General features: G+C 48.9%; 1 protein-coding gene and 1 pseudogene across 3 annotated transcripts in view; one reads left to right on the forward strand and one right to left on the reverse strand.

Moving 5' to 3' along the window:
- The window catches only part of CEP112 (centrosomal protein 112), a 2,313,552-nt gene that overhangs the window by 2,244,257 nt on the left and 48,554 nt on the right, over positions 1-20,741 (reverse strand). The window lies entirely within an intron of this gene.
- LOC144769426 (putative RNA-binding protein 18 pseudogene) lies at positions 5,811-6,350 on the forward strand (annotated as a pseudogene).

The following is a 20,741-nucleotide window of genomic DNA, read 5'->3' on the forward strand; positions in this document are numbered from 1 at the left end:
TCCAAAAATTACAGGAACACCAATTCGAAAAGACTCCAGGAAGTGTGTAACCACGCTTTATTTTCACTCGGCACCTTGCAGGCAGCCCCTTAACTCAGGAAACACATCAAAGTCTTTGAATGCGCGGGGACGCGTTTCGGGATAAGAATCCCTTCATCAGCAGCAGCATTCGTTGCAGAAAAGGCAGCGCCGTGAAAACACACTCTTTTACCCGCCCGCTGTGGGCGTGGCCGATATCTCTGGCATCATGGTAACTGTAGTGCTTCAAATAATCCCAAGTTGGTGCGCTCACCATCTTCTGCCTCAATGTTAAAATAAAGCCCAAGTGGGTTGGTGTGAGCCCAAGCATGGGACTGCCCATGCTTTGTAGATGTCGAGTTCGTGAAACCCTAGCACTTCCTGCAAAGCGCTAGCGATCTTCCTCCCAAGGTTACGACACTGTGTAGTGTCGGCACGGGATCCGTGTAACGGTGGGTCTTGACTCGCGACCTGGAAAGCCGCTACAAATCCAAAAATTACAGGAACACCAATTCGAAAAGACTCCAGGAAGTGTGTAACCACGCTTTATTTTCACTCTGCACCTTGCAGGCAGCCCCTTAACTCAGGAAACACATCAAAGTCTTTGAATGCGCGGGGACGCGTTTCGGGATAAGAATCCCTTCATCAGCAGCAGCATTCGTTGCAGAAAAGGCAGCGCCGTGAAAACACACTCTTTTACCCGCCCGCTGTGGGCGTGGCCGATATCTCTGGCATCATGGTAACTGTAGTGCTTCAAATAATCCCAAGTGGGTGCGCTCACCATCTTCTGCCTCAATGTTAAAATAAAGCCCAAGTGGGTTGGTGTGAGCCCAAGCATGGGACTGCCCATGCTTTGTAGATGTCGAGTTCGTGAAACCCTAGCACTTCCTGCAAAGCGCTAGCGATCCTCCTCCCAAGGTTACGACACTGTGTAGTGTCGGCACGGGATCCGGGTAACGGTGGGTCTTGACTCGCGACCTGGAGAGCCGCTACAAATCCAAAAATTACAGGAACACCAATTCGAGAAGACTCCAGGAAGTGTGTAACCATGCTTTATTTTCACTCGGCACCTTGCAGGCAGCCCCTTAACTCAGGAAACACATCAAAGTCTTTGAATGCGCGGGGACGCGTTTCGGGATAAGAATCCCTTCATCAGCAGCAGCATTCGTTGCAGAAAAGGCAGCGCCGTGAAAACACACTCTTTTACCCGCCCGCTGTGGGCGTGGCCGATATCTCTGGCATCATGGTAACTGTAGTGCTTCAAATAATCCCAAGTGGGTGCGCTCACCATCTTCTGCCTCAATGTTAAAATAAAGCCCAAGTGGGTTGGTGTGAGCCCAAGCATGGGACTGCCCATGCTTTGTAGATGTCGAGTTCGTGAAACCCTAGCACTTCCTGCAAAGCGCTAGCGATCTTCCTCCCAAGGTTACGACACTGTGTAGTGTCGGCACAGGATCCGTGTAACGGTGGGTCTTGACTCGCGACCTGGAGAGCCGCTACAAATCCAAAAATTACAGGAACACCAATTCGAGAAGACTCCAGGAAGTGTGTAACCACGCTTTATTTTCACTCGGCACCTTGCAGGCAGCCCCTTAACTCAGGAAACACATCAAAGTCTTTGAATGCGCGGGGACGCGTTTCGGGATAAGAATCCCTTCATCAGCAGCAGCATTCGTTGCAGAAAAGGCAGCGCCGTGAAACACACTCTTTTACCCGCCCGCTGTGGGCGTGGCCGATATCTCTGGCATCATGGTAACTGTAGTGCTTCAAATAATCCCAAGTGGGTGCGCTCACCATCTTCTGCCTCAATGTTAAAATAAAGCCCAAGTGGGTTGGTGTGAGCCCAAGCATGGGACTGCCCATGCTTTGTAGATGTCGAGTTCGTGAAACCCTAGCACTTCCTGCAAAGCGCTAGCGATCTTCCTCCCAAGGTTACGACACTGTGTAGTGTCGGCACGGGATCCGTGTAACGGTGGGTCTTGACTCGCGACCTGGAGAGCCGCTACAAATCCAAAAATTACAGGAACACCAATTCGAGAAGACTCCAGGAAGTGTGTAACCACGCTTTATTTTCACTCGGCACCTTGCAGGCAGCCCCTTAACTCAGGAAACACATCAAAGTCTTTGAATGCGCGGGGACGCGTTTCGGGATAAGAATCCCTTCATCAGCAGCAGCATTCGTTGCAGAAAAGGCAGCGCCGTGAAAACACACTCTTTTACCCGCCCGCTGTGGGCGTGGCCGATATCTCTGGCATCATGGTAACTGTAGTGCTTCAAATAATCCCAAGTGGGTGCGCTCACCATCTTCTGCCTCAATGTTAAAATAAAGCCCAAGTGGGTTGGTGTGAGCCCAAGCATGGGACTGCCCATGCTTTGTAGATGTCGAGTTCGTGAAACCCTAGCACTTCCTGCAAAGCGCTAGCGATCTTCCTCCCAAAAGACTTTGATGTGTTTCCTGAGTTAAGGGGCTGCCTGCAAGGTGCCGAGTGAAAATAAAGCGTGGTTACACACTTCCTGGAGTCTTCTCGAATTGGTGTTCCTGTAATTTTTGGATTTGTAGCGGCTCTCCAGGTCGCGAGTCAAGACCCACCGTTACACGGATCCCGTGCCGACACTACACAGTGTCGTAACCTTGGGAGGAAGACCGCTAGCGCTTTGCAGGAAGTGCTAGGGTTTCACGAACTCGACATCTACAAAGCATGGGCAGTCCCATGCTTGGGCTCACACCAACCCACTTGGGCTTTATTTTAACATTGAGGCAGAAGATAGTGAGCACACCCACTTGGGATTATTTGAAGCACTACAGTTACCATGATGCCAGAGATATCGGCCATGCCCACAGCGGGCGGGTAAAAGAGTGTGTTTTCACGGCGCTGCCTTTTCTGCAACGAATGCTGCTGCTGATGAAGGAATTCTTATCCCGAAACGCGTCCCCGCGCATTCAAAGACTTTGATGTGTTTCCTGAGTTAAGGGGCTGCCTGCAAGGTGCCGAGTGAAAATAAAGCGTGGTTACACACTTCCTGGAGTCTTCTCGAATTGGTGTTCCTGTAATTTTTGGATTTGTAGCGGCTCTCCAGGTTGCGAGTCAAGACCCACCGTTACACGGATCCAGTGCCGACACTACACAGTGTCGTAACCTTGGGAGGAAGATCGCTAGCGCTTTGCAGGAAGTGCTAGGGTTTCACGAACTCAACATCTACAAAGCATGGGCAGTCCCATGCTTGGGCTCACACCAACCCACTTGGGCTTTATTTTAACATTGAGGCAGAAGATGGTGAGCGCACCCACTTGGGATTATTTGAAGCACTACAGTTACCATGATGCCAGAGATATCGGCCACGCCCACAGCGGGCGGGTAAAAGAGTGTGTTTTCACGGCGCTGCCTTTTCTGCAACGAATGCTGCTGCTGATGAAGGGATTCTTATCCCGAAACGCGTCCCCGCGCATTCAAAGACTTTGATGTGTTTCCTGAGTTAAGGGGCTGCCTGCAAGGTGCCGAGTGAAAATAAAGCGTGGTTACACACTTCCTGGAGTCTTCTCGAATTGATGTTCCTGTAATTTTTGGATTTGTAGCGGCTCTCCAGGTCGCGAGTCAAGACCCACCGTTACACGGATCCTGTGCCGACACTACACAGTGTCGTAACCTTGGGAGGAAGATCGCTAGCGCTTTGCAGGAAGTGCTAGGGTTTCACGAACTCGACATCTACAAAGCATGGGCAGTCCCATGCTTGGGCTCACACCAACCCACTTGGGCTTTATTTTAACATTGAGGCAGAAGATGGTGAGCGCACCCACTTGGGATTATTTGAAGCACTACAGTTACCATGATGCCAGAGATATCGGCCACGCCCACAGCGGGCGGGTAAAAGAGTGTGTTTTCACGGCGCTGCCTTTTCTGCAACGAATGCTGCTGCTGATGAAGGGATTCTTATCCCGGAACGCGTCCCCGCGCATTCAAAGACTTTGATGTGTTTCCTGAGTTAAGGGGCTGCCTGCAAGGTGCCGAGTGAAAATAAAGCGTGGTTACACACTTTCTGGAGTCTTCTCGAATTGGTGTTCCTGTAATTTTTGGATATATATATATATATATATATATATATATATATATATATATATATATATATATATATATATATATATATATATATATATATATATATATATATATATATATATATATATATATATAGGACTTGGTTGTTTAGTTAAAAAAACTCAAAACTGGGGAGCAGTGTACCCCTTAAACTCCTTTGCACCGGTGTCCTTACAAGTGCTGCAAAATTGAGAACTACAATCCCGGTCTGCATCACGCCCTCCCACTATTACGGAGCTGGGAGCTGCCCGCGGAAGGTAAGCGCTCTCTGGGGTCGGCAGGGAAGAACGGGGCTGGGCGCTGCAGAATTATTCTAAGTGCAACGAAGAGAGCAGAGACTTTACACGGGAGAGGGTTGGGGATGAAAGTATTTACAACGGAAAAGAAATGGGTAGAGCATTGCCTGTGTGATCTGGTGGGTGAAATGCTTATTTTTGAACCCAGTGGCGCTAGTTCTAATACCGGGTGTTACACAGACGTGTGATCCTGGACACATCGCCTTCTCTCCATGTGCTTTAGTCCTCCTAAACTATGTATTGGGCACAGTGACAGCGATGTGCATTGCTGCACCCACTTCTGCCGAAAAGTTTAAGGACAGATGCGATCAAACTCTCCCACTGCCTCACGCGTTGTTCTCAAAGATGATCGATCACAAGAGCTCCGACTGTTGCTCTAACTCTTGTATATGACGTTGCACACATTTTTGCCACGAACCCCTCACACTGTCGGTGGGTTTGTTGTTTATCCAGAGCGTTCACGCCACGCCAGCTGTCGGGGACGCGTCCTAAAGAGGTCTTCATTTTAATTAGTATAGATTTAATTGCGTGCCGACCCTACGCACTCAGTTTCCGAGTGCCTCGACTTCCTGCTTTGCTGTGCTCCCATCAGATAGAACTGCCCCTGCAGAGAGGCGCGTGCCCGGCCCAGATGAAATTAGTTGCAGGCCCTTAATTACCATATTAAATTGGAGCACCATTAAATACAGAGCAAAGAGCACTTGCCAGGCATTATATGGTGACAGCAGCAATTAACCAAACCTGCTCCCGGGGGACAGTGGCACACTTACAGAGAGTGCATTGAGAGAGTGTTTAAAGCACAGTCAGCCCTCGTCACTTTAAAGGTTTTCACCTAAAAAGTACGGTATACTCCCCCCCAAAAAATAGAAAGTAAAGCACCATTTGTAAAAAATAATGCGTGTAATTAGGATTACTAGTTTCATGAAACTTGTTGCCAGTTTTACCTTAGCTGTACTGAAGCTGCACAAGTAAAGGTGCAAACACCTTTGGTCCCTCCTGGGTGCTCAAATGTAGCGCTGCACAGACAGCGGCAGATCAAAGCTCTTTAACATGGTATCCTACTCCACCAGGATTAGACGTCACATAACCGGTACAGCATCGATCAGCTCTCCCCATCCTACCCCTGCCTTCCCCATGCTCTGCTGCTACCCTTTACAGTACTTTTTACATACTGGTGATAAATGAAGCAAACCTGAGATGTTTATGGTCGTTTTTTCACTGTGAGCAAAAGAAAATCATTGATTTTAAATGTGCCCTGCCTTATCACTTTTGTCACTGGTGCATTATGGAATTGAGGGCAAGCTGGCCATATGTAAGACAAGCATTGGAAAGGGCATTAGATCTGCTCTCCTCAAAAAAATAAAAAAATAAAGCAGCAGGACAACCAACGGCAGGCTGAATTCATGGACGGTCCATAACTCGATGGAGGAAGAGACTAAAGCTTTGCCATTGGAGAACGCAACAATTCTTTCAGAAGGTTCTTTACAAGAGGGCCATCGATTATGAATTGGCAATTTGGATCCCAAAATAACTGAATACCTACCACCTTCTGAAACTCCTTCAAAAGTTTGGCAATGTAAAACAGTTTGACTTTCTGTTCCACAAGTCTGAACCATTAGAGGGGCAACCTCGAGGATACTGTTTTGTAAACTTTGAAACAAAGCAGGAAGCTGAACAAGCAATACACTGTTTGAATGGAAAGCTGACACTCTCCAAAAAGTTGGTAGTGCGATGGGCACATGCACAAATTAAGAGATACGATAACCACAAGAGTGAGAAGATTCGTCCAATCAGCCTTGAGCCCTCATCCAGTACTGAACCAACGCAGTCTAATTTAAGTGTCAGTGCAAAAATTAAAGCCATCGAGACAAAGCTGAAAATGATGGCAGAAAACCCGGACGTGGAGCAGCCAGTACCGCCTGTGATGATGTACACGTTCTAGTAGTTGGGATGGGAGGAGTCCAGGGGTTGGGGGAAGAGGAGGAGCAGTGACAGGAAGGGGCAGTTAGAGTAGGGACAGGGTCAGAGTAAGATGAGAGAAATAAAGCTCCCACAAACCTGAAGATTTGTCAGTCATTATTGCTGCTACGACATGACAACTGGCGACGAGGGTGGGATATAAGTGACCTGCTAGTCCTGCTGGAGAGCGAGAGGAAGAACTGACCTGTCCCGGTCACCAGCCAGACGCGATCGCCGTTTGCGACGTCTGCGCCCTGAGGATGCCGCCGCCTACAGCCTGAGGCCAGCGGTGGAGGAGTTGCCCCACGACCAGGAGATCGTGTGAGGCCACCCCCGAGCAGTGAGAAGTGAAGCACTGACCCTCTGGTGTCCGGCGCGATTTTCGTGCCAAAATCGGGAGTGTGTCCCGAAGACTGCATCAAGAAGGAAGGGACTGGGAGCCCACCCCAGCCTTCCTGAGGCGTCCTGCTCAAGTGAGGAGCGCAGTGAGAGGCAAGTGAAGCCTGCGGAGGCGCCAGAACGAAAGCGCCGATCTCGCCAACATCGGGTCTCACCCCCGATGCGTGAGAAACGGCACGCGGCGAGCGGAAGACGCTAGAGCCTGCCCCGGCCTACCGGAATGGTGGAAAGTGGCCCAGAAGTGGATGTGGAGCTGCCAAATCCCTGCTGCTGGAAGAAGGGACCCTCGGTGAGTGCAGAAAGAGCCCGAGTGTGACTGAGGCTGAAGAGGAGCTCAAACCTCGTGGATGACGGGGGCGGCCATTTTGAAATCAGGCAACAGTAAAGGACATCCCTATGAAGTGAATGGGCGGCCATTTTGAAGTCAGGCAGCATTGGAAACTGCAAAACAAGCACTGACAATTGTAAAAACAAGCATTGGTACATGCAAGATTGAAGTAGTGACAATAGCCAAACAAACATTGATAACTGCAAAACAAACAAACACGAGTGAAGGCAGAAAGGATACGAGAGAACGAGCCCAAACAAATGCAAGAGGCACGATATGGGAACGAGCATTGGTAAATGCAAGTGAATGGAAGGAACAAGCGTTGACATATGTAAAGGAACAATCAATGACAAGTGTAACGGCGCAAGCACTGTCAAATGTAAACAAACAAACCGTGGCAAACGTGACCGAACAAGGAGTGGCATTGGTGAAAACAATTAAACAAGCACAAGCAAAGGCAAGTGGGGTAAGAAAACAAGCACTGGCAAGTGCGAGAGGTACAAGAGACTACGCGAAAGTAAATGCAAGCGACAAGGAAAGACAACATTGGGCACAAACTGAAGAGGGCAGTCCTGCAGAAGACCCCGGAGGGGGCAGTCCTGTAGGAGACCCCAAAGAGGGCGGAATCACGGAAGGCCCAGACAAGAATATCATTCAGCACTACATGAAGACAGACAAGTAAAAGTAACAGAAGCGAAGAAAACAAACAATCCAGAAGTAGGAGTAAGAAAACATCAAAGAAGCCTTCCCTCATTGACCAAGTGCTGGGCAACCTGCACTAGTCTGGAACAACGCGCAAGATGAGGATGTCAATGGTGCCACATATCGTTGCGACAGCCCCACCGACCACTGCCGTTAGCACGCAGCACCAAAGAAAGCGGGAATTCGCAGAGAAACGAGTCGCGCATGGTGCAGCTGAATGGTGGCCATTTGACCTCAGGAGATTCCAAGCTTAACTCACTGAAGCATACCGAGACAGTCGTGCCAGGGGCGGACGACATACAATAGTCACCCGGGAGCGGCGAATCTTATCAAAATCAAAGGAAGCGACCAAACGAAGACTATCGGCCGAGGAGGGTCGGCAGAAAAAGACAGGAAGCAAAGGGAACAGTCCTGTGACATTGTCATGCCACCGCATTCCACCATCCTGGTGGGGAGAGAAGAAACACATACATCTAACCCCTGCATTGGAGTGCCACCCCCAGTGACACGGACCGACAACCAAAGTTTGGGTCCCAAATGGAACCGGTGGTTAGAATTACTGGATGCATTCCTTGATGTAACCGGCGATCGAAGAGATAGCAAACGTCTACTATTCCTACTTCAACTGGTGGGTCACGAAGGCCGACGCCTACTCAGAACCTTTCCAGCAAAGGACACAGGGATATATAGAAAACTCAAAAGAACGATACGTGCTCATTTCACCACAAAGGAAGATGTCGATCATGAACGCATCGTTTTCAATGCAGCACGGCGGGAACCAAGGGAATCGCTGTCAAACTTCATAACGAGGTTACAAAAGTTAGTACAATACTGTCAATTCAATACATTCACAAATGAGGAAGCGATCCGTCTCCGGGCGATTGAGAGCTGTTTAAAACCAGACGCACAGTGCAAGATACTTCGAAGGCAATTCTCGTTAAAGGAAATCATCAGGAGGGCTAAAGCTGGAGAGCGAGCCGAAACAAGAGAGCTGTCAAGAGAATTGCATGTCAATGCAAGAAAGGAAGACAAGCGAAAGGAGACATCCCTCGTGTCAGAGCATCAAATCCAAGAGGCAACCGAAACCAGAAAGAGGGAGGACGAAGGTAGACCAGCGACAAGACAGCGGGAAAGACAAAGTGACATGAAATACTCTGAGCCAACAACGCGAAGACAAAAGACTGAGATGATCCAGGATTATGACAGCCCCACCGACATATCCTCAGGGAGTTATTCAACTTCAAGGAGTCACTCAACAAATAGTACAAACTATTCTGAAGAAAAGTCAAGTGGGACGGATCACATGGACAGAACCGATGTCAGCCTGCTCACCAAGTATGAAGGAAAGACAAGCCACAGAACACCGGACCAGTCATGTCAACTCTGGGAGCCGGTACACAAGCACGGCCGAGCAACTTGCGGGTCACCAATCTTCACAGACAAGTTAGAAGAACCATGTAGCCGAAGAAAACACCACCCCCAGGACACAGACACCAGGGCCCCCAACAAGCGAGAAGAAGAAAGAGACCTCACAAAACTGGGTGATTCACTCCGACACCAGAAAGTAATAGGCAAGCACACTCATGATACCCGTGAAAATGAAGAAACTGAGAAGAGACAAATAACATCATACGAGAGGGGCAGTGACAAAAGGCCTTGGGATCGAACAAAAGAAATAAACGCTTGATTGTCAGACAATCTCTCCACGGAAACAGCGTGGAAGACATGTCGAGAGACATATCCCAAGAAATGTCCCAAAGACAGTTCTGACTCTAAAAGCAGTTTGTCACAGTCTACCGGTTCAAGAAGTGTATCAGTCAAAACACACTTGAAAGAAGGGTCCCGAAGGAAATCAGCAAGAGACTTCCCTGAGTCAAAAGACATGTCAGTACGATCACTCGGATCACCGGGATCAAGCTCACTACAGCCCCCATGGCATCGATCACCTGAGCGGACATTGGACTCAGAGACTGTTCCACCCATCCAAAGCAACACATCTCACGCCGATGGCTCGGAACAATCGATCACCTCGTCAAGCAACTTGTCCTGTCCGTTGCAGTCTTATCCGGACCTGAGGAGGGTACCGTCACCCCTGACGGGGTTTGCGAGGTTGACTCCAAGGGTTTTCAGAAGAAAGACAATCATATGGGACACTATACACTGGCGTGGGAAAAGACCATCTCCTCACTCCGTCAAGAAGACAAGGTATGTTGGCAAAGATGGATCCGCATCACGAAGACAAGAGGGGACGCGAACGGTACTCGCTCATGCCCCCATACTCAAAGAGTCTAACATTCACAAACACGAGTGGGAGCAGATAGGACAAATAGAGCCCGCCAACGAGTCTCAAAGCCGAACCAGGACACTCAGTTCAGACAAAGTCTTATCAGGCAATGCCCTATCGTCCAAAACGCAGGGCCGGGAACACGAGAGCATTGATGCCCCTGACCGAATGGGTAACAGAAGTGAAACCACAAGCGGATGCCTAGAAAAACAAGTGTCACAATGGAGAACAGATTGCCACTACCGCGCTGAGACATCAGTAGTCCCACAGCAAAAAGAAACCATGACAACTGTGGAATCTGAGAACAAGCAGTTCATGCACGACGTCTCACATTTTCAAGAATGCGCTCCTGTGGTCAAAGATGTTTGTGTTGAGATCACAGAAAGATCGACCAAAGACAGGTCCATCACAGATTCGACATTACTGATGCTTGAAGACCGGATTAAATCTGAGCTCATGCATGGAGACACTTTCCTGTGGCCCAAACAGGCTGTCTGCCGACTCATGGGGCTGAGTGGAAAAATACGAACTTTGTAGAAGTCAATCTACCCGGAAAATGAAAAGAGACATTTGATAGAGAGACAGCACAACGGGATATTGACGGACTGAGTCAACCGAATCCAACCCGAGACTCGACAGGCCAAAGGAAGATGCGCCTGCGAATGCTAGAACGCGTCTCCGACCACGAAGAGACATACTCAAGCCAAAGAGACTGATTGAAGAGATGGATTAGGAATGGTTAAAGTTATTTTGTTAACAAAGGGGGAGATGTGAAGATGTACACGTTCTAGTAGTTGGGATGGGAGGAGTCCAGGGGTTGGGGAAGAGGAGGAGCAGTGACAGGAAGGGGCAGTTAGAGTAGGGACAGGGTCAGAGTAAGATGAGAGAAATAAAGCTCCTATAAACCTGAAGATTTGTCAGCCGTTATTGCTGCTACGACATGACACCGCCTACCAATTCCTACTTCAAGCCTCCGGAGAAGAGGAGGAGGGGGGGGGGGGGGGATGGACGGCCGAGCGCCTGCAAGTCCCGGAGATGAGCACGAAGGCACCAACAACATAGTAATAACAAGCATTTACAATGCAACGGTTTCGCCTTTGCAAAAGTTAGAGCTATTGGCATTGTAAATGACAACATTTTTATTTATGTGTTGGTTTTGAAAACAGATAAATAAATGACATTGCCATTTACATTGCCAATAGCTTAATCTCTCTGGGAAAGTGATATCTTTCTCCAATTCACCTCTGTCTATTGCCTTATCAGAAACCCTCCATCTACCTCTTACTCTTCCTCCCTTTACACAGTGTCGTGCTAAGGATTGTGACCCAGGGCAAGAGGTACTTTAGCTATTTAAGTATGATTCCATTTCTGAAAGTATGATTCAGTAATGTTTGGCATAATGTGGGCTTGAATTAACATAAAATGTGTAGCAAAATTCAAAGAATGTTCTGAACAGTGGCCCCTAAAATAAATCTTTCCCTGGGCCACAAAATGTTTTAAGATAACACTGCTACCAGCGCTTGAAAGGTCGAGAAACATTGCACCAGGGAAGAGCGACTACTTTCACTTCTCCAACTCAAAGGAATAAATAATACACGAGAACTCTACTGGCCAGCCAAAGTGAGAACTCAGAGCACACACGCTTCCTGGGAACTCATTGCTCAACGCATACGGACCCGACCGTCACCCTTCACCGAGGCAGAGGGGCTGCCACTTACAATCCCTACCGGTGAACAGACCCGTCACGACAGCCTTCCCAGCTCCGGGCCTACCCACGAGCACCCCAGAGAGGCTGACAGGCGGACCCCTCACACCCTGGAAAGTACCCGAGCAAAGCTCACAGAGAGCCCAGCTCCAGGACCTGGCCGAGTGCTCCCCCTGCCGCAGCGGTTTATTTATTTTATTTTATTTATTTAAAAGGTTTTATATAGCGCTACTGGACCCAGGAGTATCAGAGCGCTTTACAGACAGATAATAAAAGTACATATCTAGAACAAATAATAGACAAAAGAACAAATAAGCATCTAAAACAAAATAGAACATCGTTACAAAGTGAATAAAAATTAGCATGGGATAAAGCATTTCAGTTAGAGGAGGAGATTGAGGAAAGGGAGTAATTTAGGGGTAGGTAGGGGGGATGAGGATGGGTTGAGAGATAGGAGAGAAAAGGGTACAAGGAGAAGGAGGGGAGGCAGTGGGAAAAGGAGAGACGGGGTGGGTTGAGGAGAATGAGATGAGGACTGAATCATTATAGGGACTTAGGTGCCCCAATATTTGTTTAAAAGAAGCACCTTGAGTCTTTTTTTGAAGAGAGGGTAGGAGGGGTTGCAGCGAAGATCTTTGGGGAGTGAGTTCCAAATCGTAGGGGCATTACCAGAGAATGCACGTGATTGTGTCTTTGTACAGTTGAGTTTCGGGGGGATGAGGACAAGGGCATTGGTGCTTCTCAAGGGCCTGGAGCACCCAGCTTTTTGTAGTTTGTTAGAGAGGTAAGAGGGGGTGTTCTGGTGAAGGGCTTTGTGAGTTATCCATGCCAACTTGAAGGTGGATCTACCTTCAATTGGGAGCCAGTTAAGGTTTTTGAGGATAGGAGAAATATGATCGAATCGTTTACAATCAGAGGTGAGTCTAGCAGCCAGGTTGAGGACAGATTTGATCGGGGTAAGGTGGACTTTAGGGGTGCCCGCAAGGGTGGCGTTACCATAATCAAGTCTGGAAAGTACAAGAGATTGGACAACAATTTTGAAGTCATCCGCTGGAATGAAAGGTTTTATTTTGTTAAGGTGGAGGAGGGAGAAGAGAGCACCTTTTGCAGCATTTTTATTGTGGGGGATGAGAGTAAGATTCTTATCAATGCTGATGCCCAAGGATTTAACAGAGTTAGAAGTGGAGAGGGAGCAGTTAGGTGCATTGATGTCATTGATCCAGAGTTGGATAGGCAGAGAGCAGTTTTTAGGGGTGAAAAGAATGACTTCAGTTTTTTGGGGATTTAGTTTGAGATGATTCAGATGGAACCAGGCTTGGACTTTATTCAAGGTATCATTGAGGAGAAGGATGTCATGGCGGGATTTGATCTTGTAGTAAAGTTGTGTGTCGTCCGCATAGAGGTGGTAGCTAATATTAGCTTGTTTAAGGATGAGGGTGAGTGGTTCCATGAATAGATTAAATAGGGTAGGAGAAAGGATAGAACCTTGAGGGACCCCAAGTGAAACAGGTTGAGGTTTGGAGAGGCAGTGACCGAGTTTAATTTGTTGGGATCTGTTTTGGAGATAGGAGGAGAACCATTGGTGAACAATGCCCTCAAACCCAAAGCGGTCTTTAAGAGTATTAAGAAGGGTGGGATGGTGGACAGTGTCGAAAGCCGCAGAGAGGTCGAGGAGGATAAGGAGGGAGGATTCACCTTTGTCAAGAGAGCGATGAATGTCATCAGTGATACTGAGCATGGCAGTTTCTGTGCTGCAACCTTTTCTAAAACCAGACTGAAAAAAGTTAAGGAGATTGAAGGAAGTGATATGTTTGTCTAATTGGGAAAGTACACATTTTTCAAGGGCTTTGGAGAGAAAGGGAAGATTAGAGATAGGGCGTAGGTTATTCAGGTCATTAGGATCAGCGGTGGGGTTTTTAAGGATGGGAGAGATTTGACCAAGTTGAAGGGATGGTGGGACACAACCCGTGGCAAGGGAGGAATTGATGATATTGGTCCAGATGGGGGCAATGATGTGTTTGAGTTCCTGGACCAATTGGGCGGGCAGAGGTCGTAGGTGTGTGAAGATGGTTTGAGTTTAGAGATGATATTGAGGACAGTAGATTCAGAAACTGGCCGAAAATCCTTCCAGGAGGCATTGTTTTTGGTAAAGGTGTCGTTAGAGATAGAATCAGGGTGGAGGTAGAGATGAGGGGGGTATAGAGAGGTCGTGGCTCGGAGGAGCATATGGGCATGGTGAAGTAGGAATGTTAGTGGGGTGTTGTTGGCTGATGGTGGATTGGGATGGGAGAGGTGGAGAAGAGAAGGATAATTCAATAGAGTTGACTTTGTTCGAAAAGAAGCTGGCGATTTCTTCACATCTTTCAATAGTGGCTGTTATTTTAGGGGGGCCAAAGGAGGTTTGTTTTTTAATAATGCTAAAGAGTTCTCTGGGACGGTTTTTAGCCTGGTCAAGTTGTGTGCGGAAGAAAGAGGCTTTTTCAGCGAAGATGTGCTTCTTGTATTTGGCTCTGGCATGTCTAAGGAGTGTCAGGTTATCGGGGGAGGGATGATTCCTCCAAGAGCGTTCCGACTGCCTGAGGGCCCGTCTTTCTTTACTAAGGTCAGAATTAAACCAGGATTTGGGAGGAATTTTTTTTGTTGTTTAATTTTGATTGGGGCAATAAGGTCAAGCACTTGAAGGACAGAATTATTGTAGTGTTCAGTTAGGGCATTGGTGCTGTGAGAGGGGGGGGGGCGGAGAAAACGGGATTTGATAGAGGATTCCAACTCGCCGGGGGGAATAAGGTGAAGATTACGAGTATGTTTCAAGGGTAGAGTGTCAGTAGGAGTGGGGAGAGGAATAGAGCAGTTCATGGTGAAGAGAATAAGATGGTGATCAGACCAGTCGACTGGAAGAATCGTTGAGAGAGAAGCTAGATCCTTGCTTGTCATAATGGCATCAAGGGTGGCGCCTTTAGAGTGAGTCGGGGATTGACAGAGTTGTGTCAGGTCAGTAATGTCCATGATATCTTTAAGGAGAATGACAGACGGATCATCATTATTATTCCAATGAATATTAAAGTCGCCAAGAAAGAGATTCTTGGAGTGAGTGAGCAAGGAGTGAGTGATAAGATCAGACAGCTCGTCGGTGAAGGGGATGGGATTACCGGGGGGTGATGGATAGTATGTAGACGAATGGTGGGGGAGTCCGTAGCCATAAGATCAACACAAAGGTATTCAAAGGAAGAAGGGTCCTGGAGATGAACTAGCGTGAGATTAAGTTCCTTTTTATGAATTAGTGCAAGGCCTCCTCCTATTTGCTTTAATCTGTCTTTCCTAATGATGGAATAACCAGGAGGAATGAGCAAGTCAAGGATAGGAGTCGAATGGGGGTTGAGCCAGGTTTCGGTAAGGAATGCAATATAAATGTTTTCGTTAAGAAGGGTTTCGGCAATATCAGTCGCATGGCAGGATGCGGATCGGCAGTTAATCAACATGCAGTAGAGGGGTGGGGTGTCGGGGGGTTGACTACGGGGATCAGGGAGGATAGAAGTTAGTTGTTGAGGGGGTCTAGGAGATGTCGGGTGAAGGGGAAGACGACTGGTTCCTAGGAGGACAGGGATAGTAGACTGAGGGAACGGGGGACTGGAGGGCGGGGACGGAAGGGGGGAGACGAGGGGGTTCGGGGATAAGTTAACCTCCAAGGATATTGGGTCTGTAACATGTTTAGGAGAGGAAATCAAGGCAGCCGTATAGGGATGGGGTGCATTGGCGGGTTCAATGGGTTTGGGTGAAGTCAGGGAGTTCGAAGGGAGGAGGGCGTCAAGAGAAGGGTGTTCGATGATGCCAATAATAGGGGAGCTGTTGCTGAGGGAAGTAGAAGTGGAGCTGATGAGTGATGATGCGCTGTTAAATGAAGGGACAGATGTGCGTGCGTGATCAGAAGAGTGGGCTTTAGTAAGGAGTGAGACTTCAGATCTGAGGGAGGAGAAATCTAAAACAAGGGACGAAAGGAGAAGTTCAATATTAAGGAGTGATAGTGTAAGGAGAGAGGAGTGGAGTGGATCAACCGTTTTTGGAAGGCGTGAAGTGTAGGTGTTGGGATTAGGGAGAGGAAGGGAGGGGTAACCAGGGGGGGAGGAGAAGGGGGTTATGTTGTGTGGGAGGTTTCATGGTGGGGAAGGGCGGGATCAAGGAGATAGGATTGGTTGAGGAATTGGGTTTAATAACATCATTAGTTAAAGGAGGGGGAGGGATAGAACAGGATGTGGGAGTAGGTGTATTGAGGGTAGCAGGAGAGATCAAGGGCGTGTGAGAGGGAGTGGTCGGCGGGGGAGATGTAAGAGTTGCTGTGGGAGTATGGGGGGCAATTATAAGAGGGGGGAAGGGATATAGAGCATCCAAGGGGTGGGAGATACTGGAGTCAGAGGTATAGCGGTGGTATTGGGGGATTGAGGGGTGGGGGAACGGGGAAGTATTGTCGGTAGTCAGGGATGAAAGAGGGATTGAGGGGTGAGGGGAAGTAGGGTTGAGGCTCAAGGATGGAAGAGGGAGGGGAGGGGACAGAGGGGGGTCGGGGGAGAGAGAACTAGTTGTGAAGGTGGGTGAGAGAGAGGCAGAGAAGTTGGGTGATTGCGAGATAAGGGGGTTGGTACAGTTTATACAGATTGGTGTAAGTAGTGGTTGAGAGAGAACCTCATGGATCGTGGAGGAGGTGGGGGAGACGGTAAGGAGAGATAAGGGGGAGATTGGGCGTAGGGAGTCAGAGTTGGTGATAGCGCAGTCATCTATGGGGGACAGTTGCGGTTGGGTGAGGGCGACAGGGCTGGATGGAAGGTTGGGTGAACCAGAGAGGAGGGAGCGTGAGGCTAGGGGGAGAAGGGTGGGGGAGACCGTAAGGAGAGATGTGGGGGAAGGGAGTCAGAGCTGGTGATAACGCAGTTAACTATGGGGGACAGTTGCGGTAGAGTGATGGCAACAGGGCTGGATGGACGATTGGGTGAACCAGAGAGGAGGGAACGTGATAGTGGGGGGAGTAGGGTGTCAGTGCTGGTACCAGTATTGGGAGTTCGAGTAGATAAGGTAGGTTGGGAGTAGACGTCACTGTTGAGAGAGGTTGTAGGAAGATCGGAGAGAAGAGTTAGGGAGGTAGGAGGCAAAGGGGGAGATAATGAGACTAGGGGGTGCGTGGGTGGGAGGTGGGGGTTCAAGGATTGATCAAGGGATTGGGATAAGATGTTAAAGTGTAGTTCGAAGATGAAGAGGTGATTTTCAGACGCTTGGATGAGAATCTTACCCGATTTGAAGATGGAATTGTCGATGTTTCCAGAAAAGGAAGAGGGGGGGAGGTGGAGAGTATAACACCATACGGAATATTACGAGAGTTAGTGTTCGGGAGGTGTTGAAGAAATAAGCTTTTCCATTTAGAGGGGCGTTTGGAGAAGAAAATGTAGTTGGTGATTAAGGAGGAGTTGAGTGTATTGTGGAAATCGGCAAATAAGGTTTCAGGGTGACGACAGAGGAGCTTGTGTTTAAAGTTTTTCTTGCCATGTTTTGTGAGGTGGGAAGCGTAGAGGATAGACCAGGAATTGGGACCAATTTTCGAGATAGGAGATAATGAGGAAGAAGGAGAAAGAGAGAGGGGAGGCATGATTGGGAGAGAATGTAGAGGGCGAGGAAGCACACAGATTAAACCAAAAAATTAATCACAACAGGAAAAGGAAAGGCGGAACAAGGAAGAGAAAAATTAAGCCTACGCAAGAATTACAGGGAAATGGAGGAGAGCACAATAATAGAACAACTAATGGGGGAACAGCATGGTCAGATCAAAACAACAATAAAAGAAAAATATAGTAATAAAAAGTATAACAAAATATACGTCAATAATAAAACACATCAGGAGAAAAGTGCAATCAAGGATAAATAATAGGACTGAGGAATATCTGCAATAGGCTAAAGATGGGAAGTATGTAAGTCAGCTAAAGAGGCTAGACAACCATGCAAATACAATAAAAGCTGCGCAAATATCGCCCAGAGGAAACGTTAATATGTAAGTCAGTGGTCATCCGCTACTGTGTTTAGCAGTGTGTCGTCCGCTACTGTGTTTAATACTGAACATGCAAAAGAAGTGGATCATCTGAGAGTCAGATGCAAAGAGGTGAATACCAGCGAAATACAGTCTAGGTTGTATAGATCTTGCAATAATGATACACTATTATAAGTTGACGGGAACCCCACCTTTGTGTTCAGACCCAGCACATGTAACCTGTGCGCATCCTGCTTACAAACCTTTGGTTGTATAGTGACGTCCCAGCAAAGCCCTCGACCCTAGGTCATAAGTTAATTCCAGACGTGATTCATCAGTCGTAGTTAAGAATATGATAAGAGAAGCCCATAGGGCGAGGTTGTAATTGTGCCCTAAATGTATACTAAGTTGAGAATCCTACTATGTACTATAGTCCCTAGACCTTGACCTCATAAGGAGTGCAGAGGGGCTTCACTATTAGAGTAAGTAAATAGATAAATAAATATATATGCAAATAAGATATAGGACTTGTGTGGTGTCTATTCATTTAGTAATTAAATGGAGTTTCGGGTCGGAGACTGTCAAAAGATGGCCGCCACCAAGACAGGCCTGGTTAAGGGAGCTGCAATGGACCCTTGTTTATTTTTATAGTACAGTCCTATTTCAATTACCATTGCCCGTTACCGCCATTTTCCTGGGGAGTATGTGAGGGGCAGGAAGGTATAGTCCTACTTCAGTTACCATTGCCAGTTGCTGCCATTTTCATGAGGAATATGCAAGAGGCAGAGTGGGGGGCAACTCAATCAAAATGGGTGGGGACAATAAACCAAAATAAATAAACTAAAAACTGTAAAAAAGTGTAAGGCCCCCAACAACCAGCTATATTTTAAAGTCAGGTAATCCGAGGTTAGACCACTGCTGGAGCATAAACGTCGAGGGGATCACTCTAATCCTCATTCACGATGAGGCACTGAAATAAAGCGCTGGAGAAAGGCAGCGTCACCCGAGGCCGACCTCAATCAAGTGGGAGGGGGCCACCAAATCAGTCATGACTCAGGTCGAGCTCCGTGCCAGAGAGACTCGTGGTGACTTCAACGTTGTTAAATGGTGCTGGAGAATTGTCAGAGATCGTCGCTCCAGATTCGTGAAAGGAGGCGGGGCGCTCAGGCCAGCCCCGTAAAAACCAGGGGTCCACTCCGTACGGGTCAAGAAAATGGAGAATCAGCTACCGGGCGAGCAGCTGCAGAATCACCCTCGAGAGGCTTACATAGATTTTGCGGCGTATGATAAAATCCTGTTATCAGAGCCTCACATCAAAAACAAAAGAAAAAGGAAACAGAAGAAAGCGAAGACGACTCTGTTACCATCAATCGGTGCAGCCTGCAGTCTCTCAGCACATGTCGCGGAGGATCGCTTTCCCCGGCGCCAGCAAGGGCTCATCACTCGATGTATCTCCGATGTCTGGAGGGAGAGGCAGGGGGGTCACCATTCGTCATCTAGGCAATGATAGGATCACATTCCAGATTGCCGGTCGGGACGCCTCTGCTCGTTAGAGCTTACTCCCCTTTGTGACCGAACGGGGGGGGGGGCGGGAGGGGGTGGTCTGCGTAGACCATGGGGGAAAATGCTCTCAATCAATCAATCAATCATGCATTTATATAGCGCACTACTCACCCAGAGGGTCTCAAGGCGCTTGGGGAGGGGGGGTCCGCTACTGCTCGAACAGCCAGGTCTTGAGCTGCTTCCTGAAGGCGAGGTCAGGCGGAGGCGGGTCGGGAGGGAGTTCCAGGTCTTGGCGGCCAGGTAGGAGAAGGACCTTCCTCCTGTGGTGGCTCTTCGGATGCGGGGGACGAGGGCGTGGCTGGTCGATCGAAGTTTGCGTGTGGGAGTGTAGAAGTTGAGGCGGCTGTTGAGGTATCTTGGGCCTCGGTAGTGTAGGGCTTTGTGTGCGTGGGTGAGGAGACGGAAGGTGATTCTCTTGTTGATCGGGAGCCAGTGCAGGTCTCTCAGGTGTCCGGAGATGTGGCTGTGTCGGGGGATGTCGAGGATGAGTCTTGCTGAGGCGTTCTGGATCCGCTGGAGACTCTTCTGGAGTTTGGCGGTGGTTCCGGTGTAGAGGGAGTTGCCGTAGTCCAGTCGGCTGGTGACGAGGGCCTGGGTGACCGTCTTCCTGGTCTCGGTGGGGATCCACCGGAAGATCTTACGTAGCATGCGCAGGATGTTGAAGCACGACGAGGAGACGGCGTTGACTTGTCTGGTCATGGAGAGGGAGGAGTCCAGGATGAAGCCCAGGTTGCGTGCGTGGTCTGTGGGTTTGGGTGCGCTGCCCAGGGCCGGGGGCCACCAGGAGTCGTCCCAGGCGGAGGGTGACGATCCCAGGATGAGGACTTCCGTCTTATCTGAGTTCAGTTTCAGGCGACTGTTCATCATCCACTCGGCTACGTCTTTCATCCCTTCGTGTAGGTTGGTTCTGGCGGTGGCGGGGTTGTTGGTGAGGGAGACGATCAGCTGGGTGTCGTCGGCGTAAGAGATGATGTTGAGGTTGTGTTGGCGTGCGATGGCCGCGAGGGGGCTCATGTAGACGTTGAAGAGGGTGGGGCTGAGTGATGATCCTTGTGGTACTCCGCAGATGACTTCGGTGGCCTCGGATCTGAACGGGGGGAGGCGGACTCTCTGTGTCCGACCGGCGAGGAAGGAGATGATCCATTCTAGTGCCTTCTCTTGGATTCCGACGTTGCTCTCAGTTGCTGAAGAAACCGCAGTGAATCTCAGCGGTGGGAGCCCTGTGGTCTCTTGATGGGAACCGGAGATCTAGCGTCTCATTCCGGTGCGTCCGACCCGACACCTCAGTCCGGCAAGTCTCCGGTGTACGACTCGTGGGGCCGGGCTGCGCAGACCCCGGGTGTTCCGGGCGCCCAATGTTAGCGCAGGCAGAGGTTCCAGTGGTTC

The sequence above is a fragment of the Lissotriton helveticus genome, chromosome 7 (genome assembly GCF_964261635.1).
Source record: "Lissotriton helveticus chromosome 7, aLisHel1.1, whole genome shotgun sequence".
Lineage (NCBI taxonomy): Eukaryota > Metazoa > Chordata > Amphibia > Caudata > Salamandridae > Lissotriton > Lissotriton helveticus.